The sequence below is a fragment of the Aotus nancymaae genome, unplaced genomic scaffold (genome assembly GCF_030222135.1).
Source record: "Aotus nancymaae isolate 86718 unplaced genomic scaffold, 86718_ANA_hifiasm-v0.15.2.pri h1tg000033l, whole genome shotgun sequence".
In the NCBI taxonomy this organism is placed as follows: Eukaryota; Metazoa; Chordata; class Mammalia; order Primates; family Aotidae; genus Aotus; species Aotus nancymaae.
In genome coordinates, this window is record NW_026988447.1 from 14640954 (window position 1) to 14655410 (window position 14457).

Genomic DNA, 14457 nt, shown 5'->3' on the forward strand with positions numbered 1-14457 from the left:
TTTTCCAGAACCTTGTAAACTAAATCTCAGGGCTTAGTAATAAATAATTAGGCAAAAAGGCCAAGTAAAACTGTAAAATCACCAAGAAGTAAAGCTGAGGCTACAGTCTGCTGGCTTCATGTGATTCAACAATATATTAATAATGCAGACTTAAATCTGGCCTATCCACATGACTAGAACTTCAGAGAAATCAAACTGAAATGAGGTAAGGCATTACATCTAAAATAAAATCACTTTTCTATTTACCTTTATTAAATTTTCATGGGAATTTCAGGGCTATGACAAGTTATAAGTAAATGCAGCTAGTAAGTTAAATTTTTAGACTGATCACAGTTTAAGACAGCAGATTTTAGATCATAAACATATATAACTAGTGTTATGTATTTTTTATAATCCATTACGCCTTTTCTTGATATAATGGTAAAGCACAGTGTCTACAGCAGGGGGTCCAGGATATTTCTCCAGAGAAGGAGTTATACTTTTTTTATTTACCTAGGTCAAGACATGCACATCTTAATTAGTAGGCGAAGGCAATATGCAATCAAAAAGGAAAGTATGTAACAATTTATAATGTAGTTAAGAATTCAGAAGTGAGAATGATCAGTGTGCATCAAACAGAAGAAAAGTCTTAATGCAAGAGATGGATTCTAAGCTGCATCAACGACCAACATGAATGCTATGGAATGTTGGAAGGATGGAATAGGGTGGGGAAGGGTTCATCTTCAACCTAGTAGAAAGACTTTGTGGGGAGGGGGTGGGTAGGACTGAGCAGTCATCATCATGTTATTGGGATAGCACGGAGGTCAGCAACTAGGCTCCCATGGCCAACGTCACTAAAGGTCTATGTTGAGAGATAGAAATAAATGAGTTAGAAAATTTTGAGTAACAAGTTTACTTGATTTGGTTAAAGGATTATTTAAAGAGTATTAATGTGGCAAACAAGTAAGAACAGCTTGGAAGATTTAGAAACTGAGGCAAGATCAATCATAAGATACTACTTAGAATATACTTAACTGTATCTCAAGTATTCAATAGCTACAGTTTAGGACAGAGAGGTGGCCAAAAGAATGGAGAGAAGGGATGAAATTTAGGAATAATTAAGAGTAATTAAAATACAAACTTTTAATAAAAATTCAAGGTATAGCCATATGTCAGTACAATAAAGTGGGATAGCTAAGATAACTTATACTACTGAAATAAGAAGCCCTTTCAGAAGTTAATTTCTGTGATCATGAACCAAAATGCAAAGGGATTATTAAATCACTAGCCAAGATGATTTGATCTCAAACAATTATATCTACTCTGCTAATGAAGTAAAAATAGTGTAGGGGCAAGTTAAGTGACATTTATATTGTATAATATAACTTAAACACACTATTTTGGAATGTTTGCTTAAGAAGTTTCCATGTGGATTCTAATGTTCTCCTAAAAGTACTCTTTAAATGTACTTGATGTTTTTCTTGACCAATGTATAAAAACTTCTTCCTGAAGTTTTTCACTATTTTCAATGTGGAACTTATTAACTTACACAACTCTGTAGAAATACAGTAAGGATGACTAGGTTCAACATCCCTATACTTTTGAGAAAAGGTATATGCTATAAATATACCTTTTATATGAAAATAGATAGCTATACAGGATTGAAACAAAATAGTTCCTAAAGACAAACAGAATCTTCTAGGTGCTAGGTCATGGAGTCATGCTTTTCTCTACTTTGCATCATCTTTGTAGAAATCTCTGGGACTATATTATGATTAGGTACCCAGGTCCAGAGCATGCTGAATCTCTATCACTAAACTTCTTTAGTTAACTATGAACATTTATCAGAATACATGATTTTAAATTAAATCCATAGGAATTAATATAATTTCCATTCCGAAATGTCAAGGTTTACATTGCCTAAAACTACTCTTAGATATTTTTACTACAGCATTTTAAAAACTGAAGTATAAAAAAGCCAATTTGGCTCAATTCAATTAAAAATAGTTTTTAAAATTCCCTCCAGATCCTAACATCTAAGAATGAAGAAACAAATACCCATATACCAACTTCCTACTGTTAATAACATTTGTGTCTATTAAATCTAAATCTAAAAATATACCTTGTCATAAGTATCTTTGCTTAGTTTTAGCCATTTTAGTTTTATACATTCAATCTTAAATCTCCAATTTTGCAGCTTGGTTTCCTTTTTCCAGTTAAATATCCGTCCAGTTACTAATTTGTTACTGGAAATAAATTAAATGGAGGGGATTGTGTCTGGGAATGCCTCCTTTATCCTGTAGTTCTCGACCCTGGGATTTCATCACACTGTCAGTGAGATGTGTGTAAAGTGATTTGTAACTTATAGTAGTTGAAAGCAAAACACTATCAATTTCAGTGTGTAAAGTATTTATATTACGATATGCTCAAGATAATCTCTATGACTTACTCTTTCATTGCATTTCAGTATGCTTTCAGGACTGAGAGATACAGGGTGAAGTTTCAGAAAGCAAACAAAATTGTTTAGCACTTTGGATATCAGTGAAAATGTCTGAGAATTGGCTCTGGTTTCAGATGCATCTATTATTTCAAAAAATAATAATTAGCAACCATTTGATGAGGCAGTTTGATGTAATGGATGCACTGTGAGCTCTGAAGTTAGGTCAGATAAACCTGAGTTTGAATTCTGGCTCCAGTCACTTAATGGCTCTATAACCCCAGGCAAGTAGTCTGAATTGCTGAGTTTCTTGACTGTAAAATGATAATGTTAAAGGATAATAATTCTTACCTCATACACAACATACAAAAAGTATACTACAATATCTGATACTTCAAATATTAATGTCTTTCTCCTTCATTCCAATTTTTAAACAGAACTCTTCTGGAGACTAGAAGTTTGAATGATGAAAAATTATTTTCTTATATTTAAAACTGACCATTATATGTAAGAATATGTTTTCAGAGCACTTTGGATGAATGATTTTTATTTTTTGAGTGACAAAGTCATGAAATTATAAGCATTCCCATCCTCAGTATTATGCTTACAATGCCATCTTAATTATATTAGAGCATGCCGATATGTGAAACTAACCATATAATTAACTTCTGATATCCAGTGACTTTAAACAGAGCAACTAGACAGAAGTTACAAGTCCGAGAGATCTGTTTTAAAATGTATACAAGGATACATTCAGTAGAAACAGAGTTTCTGAGTATGGAGGGAAAGATCAAAAAATGTGGGAAAAAAGACATGCTTTAAAGGGAAGGTGATGAGTTTGTTACTAAAAGTAAGGAATATACAGAGAACAAACCAAAAAAAATGGAGGGAAAGCCCAGCTGGAAGATCATTAAAAATAAGTACTTTCAGTAGTGATAGGAATGTTTTCATAAACAAAGAAATGCTGCTAAAGAGAGTTTGAAAGGTAAGCTAGTCTTTGAAACAGTCATTGGAACACTTGTGAAAATTCTCAAAAGACAAGCTTGGATATTCTGAAGAACATCACTCTATATTCAATAAGTGAGACATCCAAGGAATTCTAAACCCCAAGAAATATGATTGGTTACCTATTGCACATCAAATCCGAATCAAACTCTTTCTTTCAAAGCGATAAACTGGTCAGGCATGGTGGCTCACACCTATAATCCCAGCACTTTGGGAGGCCGAGACGAAAGGATTTGAGCTCAGGAATTTGAGACCAGCTTAGGCAACACGGCAAAACCCCAACTCTAAAAAAATACAAAAATGCAGCTGGGCATGGTGACATGCATCTGTAGTCCCAGCTACTTGGGAGGCTGAGGTGGAAGGATGGCTTGAGCCCAAAAGAACAGAGGTTGCAGTGAGCCAATTCATGGGACTGCCCTACAGACTGGGCAGCAGAATAAGACCTTGCCTCAAAACAAAAAACAAAAAAACCCACACACACAAGAGAGAGATAAACTAGTAAGTATCTTATATAGGAAAAGAAAAATATTGGTCTTGGGTCTCAAATAGGTTCTCAAAACATTAGATTTCCAACTAAAAGTCTTTTTTACCATCTGGTTTAAGAAGTTTGGATCAGAGATTCACAGGGCCTGCTCCTTTAAAAACAACATATAACATAGCAATCCCCTCCAACACCGACAAAAGAACTCCCTATTCTCCTTACCTGTTCTATTTTTCTCATAGCAATGGCCACTAAGTGATATATTATGTGTGTATTTATTTTTGTCTCCCCTCACTATACTATAACCTTCATGAGAACAGTGTTGTTGCCTATTTTGTTTACTGCTATATACCCAGCACCTGAAATAGTACCTGAGAAATAGCAGGTATCAAATAAATATTTATTGAATAAATAATGAATTTGTTGAATGAACTAAAGGATTTATGATTCAATGCCACATAGATTAACAAGCTGCAATAATAATGGGTTTATTTTGAAATATAATTGAATGCATATTTGCTTATTCTTACTACATTAGATTTTTTGGGCAGAGAAAGAGATAAGGTACACTCCTTGCCATCTCACTGGAGACAAGATATATACTAACATGAAAGTTGAATGTGGTACCAAAGTAAAGACACTAAGTATCAGAGGAATTCAGAATAGACTAAGTCCATAAAAAACAAACAGGAAAGAAGAAAGCACCGCGTGAGCTATGAAATATAAATTATTTGTTTACTTATTTTATTTATTTTACTTTTTTGAGACAAGGTCTGGCTCTATCACCCAGGCTGGAGTGTAGTGGTGCAATCTGGGGTCACTATAACCTTCGCCTCCTAGGCTCAAGCCATCCTCCCACCTCAGCATCCCGAGTAGCTGGGATTACAGACATGCACCACCATGTCCCACTAATTTTTGCATTTTTAGTATAGACAGGGTTTTGCCATGTTACCCTGGTTGGTCTCAAACTCATGAACTCAAGGGATCCGTCAGTCTCAGCCTCCCAAAGTGCTGGAATTACAGGCGTGACCCAACATGCCTGGCTTATTTATCTACTTATTTATTGAATCAACATCTAATGACCACCAACTTCATGACAGCCACTGCCTCTAGGCACTACAGTCATGGAAGTGAAGGAAAAACAGATAAGGTCCCTACTCACTTAGACCTCATGTTCTAAGTGGGTGGGGAAATAGGAAGGGAGGAGATTGCTAGTAAATGAACAGGTGGTATTAAGTCCTGTAATTAAGTAATAAACAAGTAGATAAGTTTTTGTTTTTAAAGATGTGATAAGAGTGATAGACAGTCAACTTCAGATGCAGTATTCAGGGAAGGTCTCTCTGAGGAGGTAAATTGTGAACAGAGGCCTGAACAAAGTGAGGGAGTAAGCTGTGTTGTTGTGAGACTAAGCTGTGCTGTTGAGGGACTGGTATTATTTTTTTTTTCCTTCTTTTTTTAAATTTTCTATTAAACTGCATAGGGAGGGACTGGTGTTATTTAACTAAACTGTGCTAACTGAAATTAATGTATATTGGAACTATACAAAGCAAGAACTGTGTATATATTCTCTCATTTAATCTTGACAAATACTTGAAGTGCTTCCACTCCCATTTAACAGATGAGAAAACTGGGACATAGAAGTATGACATTTTGATAATAACTAGCAATATGGTTAAGAGTAAGCTTCCAGAAACAATATTAACTATAATGTGCAGTAAATGTAGATAGGTGTAGGTAATTTAATGGAGACTTAGAATTCATTTTGGCTAGTATTTTAGTTTTCTAAAAGATTTATTTAAAGAAATAGCTTTAAAAAAGCATTATTTCAGAACCTGCTCAGGATTAAGCACACTAATAGAAATATGTTCTCAAGCTGTAATATCCGACTGGTACAAAACAGATGAACTGCCTTTATCCCATTCACTCATTTCCTAATACCACTTGAAACCTCCTGTCACAGGACAACACCCTTTTCAGCAATGCATTGTTCTGAAGAACACTTAGAGTCAAAAAGAAAACATTCCTTATACTCAATTTTTATTTACTTCCTATTTTTAAACCAAGACTCCAAGTCCATTCATTTCACTGAATAAGTGACCTTTAACTTTCTCATTTAGTTTTTAATATCTAAAATCAATGGTTTCTAGTTTTAAATATCAGTATTCCTTTCATTTACATTGCTAGAATTTTCCCTCTCTGAAAGACAAATATATCACTTACAAAATAAAATGCTGTCAAATCACTGAAATAATTTGTAAACTTTTCAAGTTTGGTCATTAGGTCAACTATTTTTGGAATGGTTTCCTTGCATGTTGCCTTGCTTAAATCTTAGAGCTTTTCAGCAGCTTATGTTTTAGTGAAGACAACAGTTTTCCTTAAGGGAAAAAAGTACCAAAACACCCCTCAAAATACAAGAAATTAAAAAAACCCTAACATTTGAATACAAACAACACACAAATGGCACAGAGCTGTTTTTTGGAAGATTGGTTCAGGAACCCTTGGATACCAAAATACATGGATTCTCAAGTCCCTTATATAAAATGCCTATTTGCCTATATCCTATGTACATCCTCCCTGTATACTTTAAATAATCTATAGATTATTTAAAATACCAAATACAATGTAAATGCCATGTAAATAGTTGTTATACTGTATTGTTTTTAAATCTGCATTTTTAATTGTACTGTTACTTTTTATTTTATTTCATTTTCCCCAAATATTTTCAATGCAGTTGGTTGAATCTGTGGATGTGGACCTGGGATATAGAACCAGGGATAGAGAGAGCTGACTGTATAGGTCCAGAATAGTTACGTTAGATGTATCCTTGGAACTTTATCAGAAGTAATACTCATCGGAATCATTCTCCTGTCATAGAATATTGTGTAAATGTCTGGAAAAGAGATATAATAGTAGTAGTATCTGGGAGGAGGGAAGCTAAATAATGTGTTAAATAGCACATATGATAGATAATTCTGATTACCTAATCAAGCAGTTATAGAGACACCTTGCATCTTGTCACCTATGGCCTCTTAGAAGAGACAACTTAAGAGGGGGCTTCAAGATGGCTGATTAGAAGCATTTTGCACTCCCCTCCTCCATTGAGAAGAACCAAAAGAGTAGATAATCACACTTCAAATACATCATTCAAGAGAGACCACTGGAATTCAACAGAAAAGTGACAGAAAATATCTGAAGCAAGAAAGGAGAAGGAAGCAAGGCAACCTGCTCTGCCAGGATCAGCTGGGAGGCAAGAGACACTTCCCAATATGGGAAAGAGGTAAATGAGACACCCTCAGAAGTCTATATTCCCACTGTGGACTCTTGCAATCTTAGCTACAGGAGAGCCCCAGATCCTCATGGGCCCTGAAACTAACAGGGAGTTGCCAGAAGATTGGGTGATGGCACTGCCCCAGAAAAGCAGCTCACTCCGGGTACCACATGCTCCTTGAGATCTAAGCAGCTACAGTAAGGTGCCATTTCAGAGCTCTGCTCCCAACAGACTTCACACTGTCCTGAAGTCCAAGAGAAGCATGGGTTGCTGACCTTAGGACTTACATGCAAGTGACAGCAGACTACCACATCCAGGGCTGAGGCGCCACAGAGGCACCAGCTACCATAGCAAGGGTTGAGGCATAAGCATTGCAGGGTATGAGATCTGAGTGGCATAGATGTTCCCTATCCACCAGCCTAGGCTGCTGCTAGTCACTAAAGGCAGCACCACCCTCTCCAGTGGAAGGGCAGAAGCATGGCTGTTGCCATCTCCTACCCATGCATTCTGCACCGCACCCCTCCTCACCACAGCTAGCACACCTGTACACACCATGGGGGGCCTGAGGACACGCCTGCTCAACCTGGCTTCCGTGCCCCCAACAGCTGTGCCAGAACACATAGTCTGGGAGTCAGAGCACTGCCCAGCCCAGTCCACTATGACTGGCACTTGCATTCCTCCAGAGGACCTGAGGTTAGACCTACACACCCAGCCCCTACCACCTCAGCCGGCACCTACTTGCATGCACTCCCTCAGGGCCTGGAGACTGGTCTGCCCAGCCCATCACAGCCACCACCAACACCAGTGCACACTCAGGACCCAGAAGGTGGTCCTGCTACTGCACTGCCATTGTCCATGCTATGCTGGCTGCCCAGAGATCCAAGAACCTGCCCACCTGCCTGGCCCACTGCTGCCACTACTGGCATCCGAGTAAGCTACCTGGAGGACCAAAAATCCACCTGCCTGGACCCATAAACACTGGTGCCAGCATATACCACCCTGGGGCCAAAAAACAGCCATGCTCAGCCCACCACTGCTACAACTGGGACCCAAAGACTGGGCTATTTGACATCTGAAGCAAAACTTTACCACAGTCTCTACAAATAACTGAACCCTTAAACCACTGAGGAAAATCACAGATACCACTGATACTGTATATAGCCGAAGAAATGATATAGAGTATACTACTACATGCACCAGAGTCAAAGTCAAAGTGGCCTACTCAATCAACACCATAGATACAACTTCAGGAAAAAGTCCTCCCCTACAAAAGTAAATTCAAACTAATCGAGAAACTGTTACACTAGATATCAATGTCAAAATACAAAAAACATGAACAAGCAAGGAAATACACCTACAAAGGATCACAATAATTCTCCAGCAACAGATCCCAATCAAAGAGAAATTCAGAAAATTTTGGAAAGAGAAGTCAAACTACTGATTCTCAAGAAGCTCAGTAAGTAAGATACAAGGGAATTCTAAAAAATAATAGAGAAATCAGAAAAACAATTCGGAATATGCATGAGAAATTTACCAAAGAGATAAAGATCATAAAAAAGAACGAAACAGAAATTCTGGAATTGAAGAATTCATTGCATGAAATACAAAATACATTCAAAAACTTCAACATTAGACTAGCTCATGCAGAATAAAGAATCTCAGAACTTGGCTGGGCACAGTGGCTCGCATCTGTAACCCCAGCACTTTGAGAGGCTGAGGCAGGTGAATCACTTGAGGTTAGGAGTTTGAGACCAGCCTGGCCAACATGGTGAAACCCTGTCTCTACTATTAGCTGTGTGTGGTGGCACATGCCTGTAATTCCAGCTACACAGGTGGCTGAGGCAGAAGAACTGCTTGAACTAGGGAGGTGGAGGTTGCAGTGAGCTGAGATCGTGTACTCCAGCCTGAGTGATAGAGTGAGACTCAGTCTCAAAAAAAAAAAAAAAAAGGAATCTCAAAATTTGAAGACAGGTCTTTTGAAATAACTCTCTCAGAAAAAAAAATAAAGAATAAAAAAGAATGAGGAAAGCATTAATGACATGAGACAACATAAAGTGACCAAATATTCACATTATTGGGGTCCCAGAGAGTGAAGAGAGAATGAAAGGGTTAGAAAACCTATTTAATAGCTGGGTGTGATAGCTCACACCTGTAATCCTAGCACTTTGGGAGGCTGAGGTGGGCGGATGACAAGGTCAGGAGTTTGAGACCAGCCTGACCAACATGGTGAAATCCCCTCTACTAAAAATACAAAAATCAGTTGGGCATGGTGGCACGTGCCTTTAATACCAGCTACTCAGGAGGCTGAGGCAGGAGAACTGCTTGAATCCGGGAGGCGAAGGTTGCAGTGAGCCAAGATCACACCGTTGCACTCTAGCCTGGGTGACAGAGTGAGACTCTGTCTAAAAAAAAAAAAAAAAAAAAAAAGAGAGAGAAAGAAAAGAAAACCTATTTAATAAAACAATAAATGAAAACTTCCCAAGTCTAGCAAGAGATTTAGATGTTCAGATGCAGGAGGTTCTCAGATCACCAAACTGATACAATATAAAAAAGATTTTCTCTATGGCACATTATAGTCAAAATCTCTAAAGTCAACAATAGAGAATTCTAAAAACAGCAAGAAAAAAGTGTCTAATCACCTGTAAAGGAATCCCCAGGGAGGTGGCTGGCAAGATGGCCAAATAGAAAAAGCTCCAGTCTGCAGCTCCCAGTGAGATCAACACAGAAGGCAGGTGATTTCTGCATTTCCAACTGAGGTACCTGGCTCATCTCACTGGGACTGGTTAGACAGTGGGTGCAGTCCATGGAGGGTAAGCAGAAGCAGGGTGGGGCACTGCCTCACCTGGGAAGTGCAAGAGGTAAGGGTACTCCATTCCCTAGCCAAGAGAAGCCTAGATACTAAGCTTTTCCCACAGTCTTCGCAACCTGTAGACCAGGAGATTCCCGCCAGTGCCTATGTCACCAGGGCCCTGGGCTTCAAGCACAAAACTGGGCGGCTGTTTGGGCAAACACTGAGCTAGCTGCAGGAGTTAGTTTCATATCCCAGTAGTGCCTGAAAAGCCAGGAGACAGAACCATTCACTCCCCTGGAAAGGCGGCTGAAGCCAGGGAGCCAAGTAGTCTAACTCAGTGGATCCCATCCCCATGAAGCCCAGCAAACTAAGATCCACTGGCTTAAAATTCTCGCTGCCAGCACAGCAGTCTGAAGTCAACCTGGGACACTCAAGCTTGGTGGGGGGAGGGGTGTCTGCGATTACCGAGGCTTGAGTAGGCAGTTTTCCCCTTACAAAGGGGAAGTTCAAACTGGGTGGAGTCCACTGTAGTTCCACAAAGCCTCTGTAGCCAGACTGCCTCTCTAGATTCCTCCTCCCTGGGCAGGGCATCTCTGAAAGAAAGGCAGCAGCCCTAGGCAGGGGCTTATAGATAAAACTCCTATTAGGGAAAGAATACCTGGGGGAAGGGCCGATTGTGGGCATAGCTTCAGCAGATTTAAACGTTCCTGCCTTCCAGCTCTAAAGAGAGCAGCAGATCTCTGAGCACAGTGCTTGAGCTCTGCTAAGGGACAGATTGCCTCTTCAAGTGGTTCCTGATGCCCCATGCCTCGTAAGAGACACCTCCCAGCAGGGTCAACAGACACCGCATACAGGAGAGCTCCAGCTGGCATCTGGCGGGTGCCCCTCTGGGATGAAGCTTCCAGAAGAAACAGGCAGCAATCTTTGCTGTTCTGCAGCCTCTGCTGGTGATACCCAGGCAAACAGGGTCTGGAGTGGACCTCCAGCAAACTCCAGCAGACCTACAGCAGAAGGGCCTGGCTGTTAGAAGGAAAACTAACAAACAGAAAAAAAAAGCATCAACATCAACAGAAAGGATGTCCACCTAAAAATCCTATCGTAAGGTCACCAATATCAAAGACCAAAGGTAGATAAATCCATGAAGATGGGAAAAAACCAGCGCAAAAAGGCTGAAAATGCCAAAATCCAGAACGTCTCTTTTCCTCCAAAGAATCACAACGCCTTGCCAGCAAGAGAACAAAACTGGATGGAGAATGAGTTTGACAAATTGACAGAAGTAGGCTTCAGAAGGTGGGTAATAACAAACTCCTCTGAGCTAAAGGAGCATGTTCTAACTCAATGCAATGAAGCTAAGAACCTTGAAAAAAGGTTAGAGGAATCGCTAAGTAGAATAACCAGTTTAGAGAAGAACATAAATGACCTGACGGAACTGAAAAACACAGCACGAGAACTTTGTGAAGCACACACATGTATCAATAGCTGAATCAATCAAGCAGAAGAAAGGATATCAGAGATTGAAGATCAACTTAATGAAATAAAGCGTGAAGACAAGATTAAAGAAAAAAGAATGAAAAGGAACGAACAAAGCCTCCAACAAATGTGAGACTCTGTGAAAAGACCAAACCTGCGTTTGATTGGTGTACCTGAAAGTGATGGGGAGAATGGATCACGCTGGAAAACAGTCTTCAGGACACTATCCAGGAGAATTTCCCCAACCTAGCAAGTCAGGCCAACATTCAAATTCAGGAAATACAGAGAACGCCACAAAGATACTCCTTGAGAATAACCCCAAGACACATAATTGTAAGATTCAGCAAGGTTGAAATGAACAGAAAAAATGTTAAGGGCAGCCAGAAAGAAAGGGTGGGTTATCCCCAAAGGGAAGCCCATCAGACTAACAGTGGATCTCTCTGCAAAAACCCTACAAGCCAGAACAGTGTGGGGGCCAATATTCAACATCCTTATAAAAAAGAATTTTCAACCCAGAATTTCATATCCAGCCAAACTAAGCTTCATAAGTGAAGGAGAAATAAAATCCTTTAAAGACAACCAAATGCTGCGAGATTTTGTCACCACCAGGCCTGCCTTACAAGAGCTCCTGAAGGAAGCATTAAATATGGAAAGAAAAAAACCAGTATCAGTCACTGCAAAAACATACCAAATTTTAAAGACCATCGACACTATGAAAAAACTGCATCAACTAGCAGGCAAAATAACCAGCTAGCATCCTAATGACAGGATCAAATTCACACAAAACAATATTAACCTTAAATGTAAATGAGCTAAATGCTCCAATTAAAAGACACAGACTGGTAAACTGGATAAAGAGTCAAGACCCATCAGTGTGCTACATTCAGGGACCCATCTCATGTGCAAAGACACACGTAGGTTCAAAATCTCAAAATAAAGGGATGGAGGAATATTTACCAGACAAATGGAAAGCAAAAAAAGAAAAAAAAAAAAGAAAGCAGGGGTTGCAATCCTAGTCTCTGATAAAACAGACTTTAAACCAACAAAGACAAAAAAAAAAAAAGACAAAGAAGGATATTACATAATGGTAAAGGGATCAGTGCAACAAGAGCTAACTATTCTAAATATATATGCACCCAATACAGGAGCTCCCAGATTCAAACAACAAGTTCTTTTTTTTTTTTTTTTTTGAGACGGAGTTTTGCTCTTTTTACCCAGGCTGGAGTGCAATGGCGTGATCTCGGCTCACCGCAACCTCTGCCTCCTGGGTTCAGGCAATCCTCCTGCCTCAGCCTCCTGAGTAACTGGGATTGCAGGCACGCGCCACCATGCCCAGCTAATTTTTTGTATTTTTAGTAGAGACGGGGTTTCACCATGTTGACCAGGATGGTCTCCATCTCTTGACCTCGTGATCCACCCGCCTCGGCCTCCCAAAGTGCTGGGATTACAGGTGTGAGCCACCGCGCCCGGCCAACAACAAGTTCTTAAAGACCTACAAAGAGACTTAGACTCCCACACAATAATAGTGGGAGACTTTAACACCCCACTGTCAATTATTAGACAGATCAAAAAGACAGAAAATTAACAAGGATATTCAGGACTTGAACTCAGCTATGGACCAAGTGGGACCTAACAGACATCTACAGAACTCTCCACCACAAATCAACAGAATATATATTATTCTTAGCACCACATCACACTTATTTTTAAATTGACCACATAATTAACAGTAAAACATTTCTCAGCAAATGCAAAAGAATGGAAACACAGTCTCTCAGAGAAACTCAATCAAAACTGCACAACTACATGAAAACTGAACAACCTGCTCCTGAATGACTACTGAGAAAATAACAAAATCAAGGCAGAAATAAATAAGTTCTTTGATACCAATGAGAACAAAGACACAATATACCAGAGTCTCTGGAATACAGCTAAAGCAGTGTCTAGAGGAAAATTTATAGCACTAAATGCCCACAGGAGAAAGCAGAAAAGATCTAAAATCAACACCCTAACATCACAATTAAAAAAACTAGAGAAGCAAGAGTAAACAAATTCAAAAGCTAGCAGAAGACAAGAAATAAGTAAGATCTGAGCAGAACTGAAGGAACTAGAGACATGAAAAAAATCCTTCAAAAAAAATTAATGAATCCAGGAGCTGGTTTTTTGAAAAGATTAACAAAATAGACTACTAGCCAGACTAATAAAGAAGAAAAGAGAAAAGAATCAAATAGACACAACAAAAAATGATAAAGGGGATATCGTCACTGAGTCCACAGAAATAACTACCATCAGAGAATACTATAAACATCTCTATGCAAATAAACTAGAAAATCTAGAAGAAATGGATAAATTCCTGGATACATACACCCTCCCATGACTAAACCAGGAAGAAGTCGAATCCTGAATAGACCAATAACAATTTCTGAAATTGAGGCAGTAATTAATAGCCTGGCTAGAACCAGACGGATTTACAGTTAAATTCTACCAGACGTACAAAGAGGAGCTCCTAAAACTATTCCAAACAACAGAAAAAGAGGGACTCCTCCCTAACTCATTTTATGAGGCCAGCATCATTCTGATACCAAAACCTGGCAAAGACACAACACAAAAAGAAAATTTCAGTCCAATATCCCTGATGAACATCAATGTGAAAATCCTCAATAAAACACTGACAAACTGAATCCAGCAGCACATCAAAAAGCTTACCCACCATGATCAAGTTGGCTTCATCCCTGGGATGCAAGGCTGGTTCAATATATGCAAATCAATAAACGTAATCCATCACATAAACAGAAGCAATAAACAAAACCACATGATTATCTCAATAGATGCAGAAAAGGCCTTCAATAAAATTCAACACCCCTTAATGCTAAAAATGCTCAATAAACTACGTATTGATGGAATGTATCTCAAAATAATAAAAGCTCTTTATGACCCACATACAATATCATACTGAATGGGCAAAAGCTGGAAGCATACCCTTTGAAAGCTGGCACAATACAAGGATGCCATCTCTCACCACTCTT

The 14457-nt window shown here is 39.1% G+C and overlaps 1 protein-coding gene across 4 annotated transcripts in view; it reads right to left on the bottom strand.

The window, feature by feature from the left end:
* The window catches only part of ARFIP1 (ADP ribosylation factor interacting protein 1), a 123997-nt gene that overhangs the window by 42236 nt on the left and 67304 nt on the right, over positions 1-14457 (bottom strand). The window lies entirely within an intron of this gene.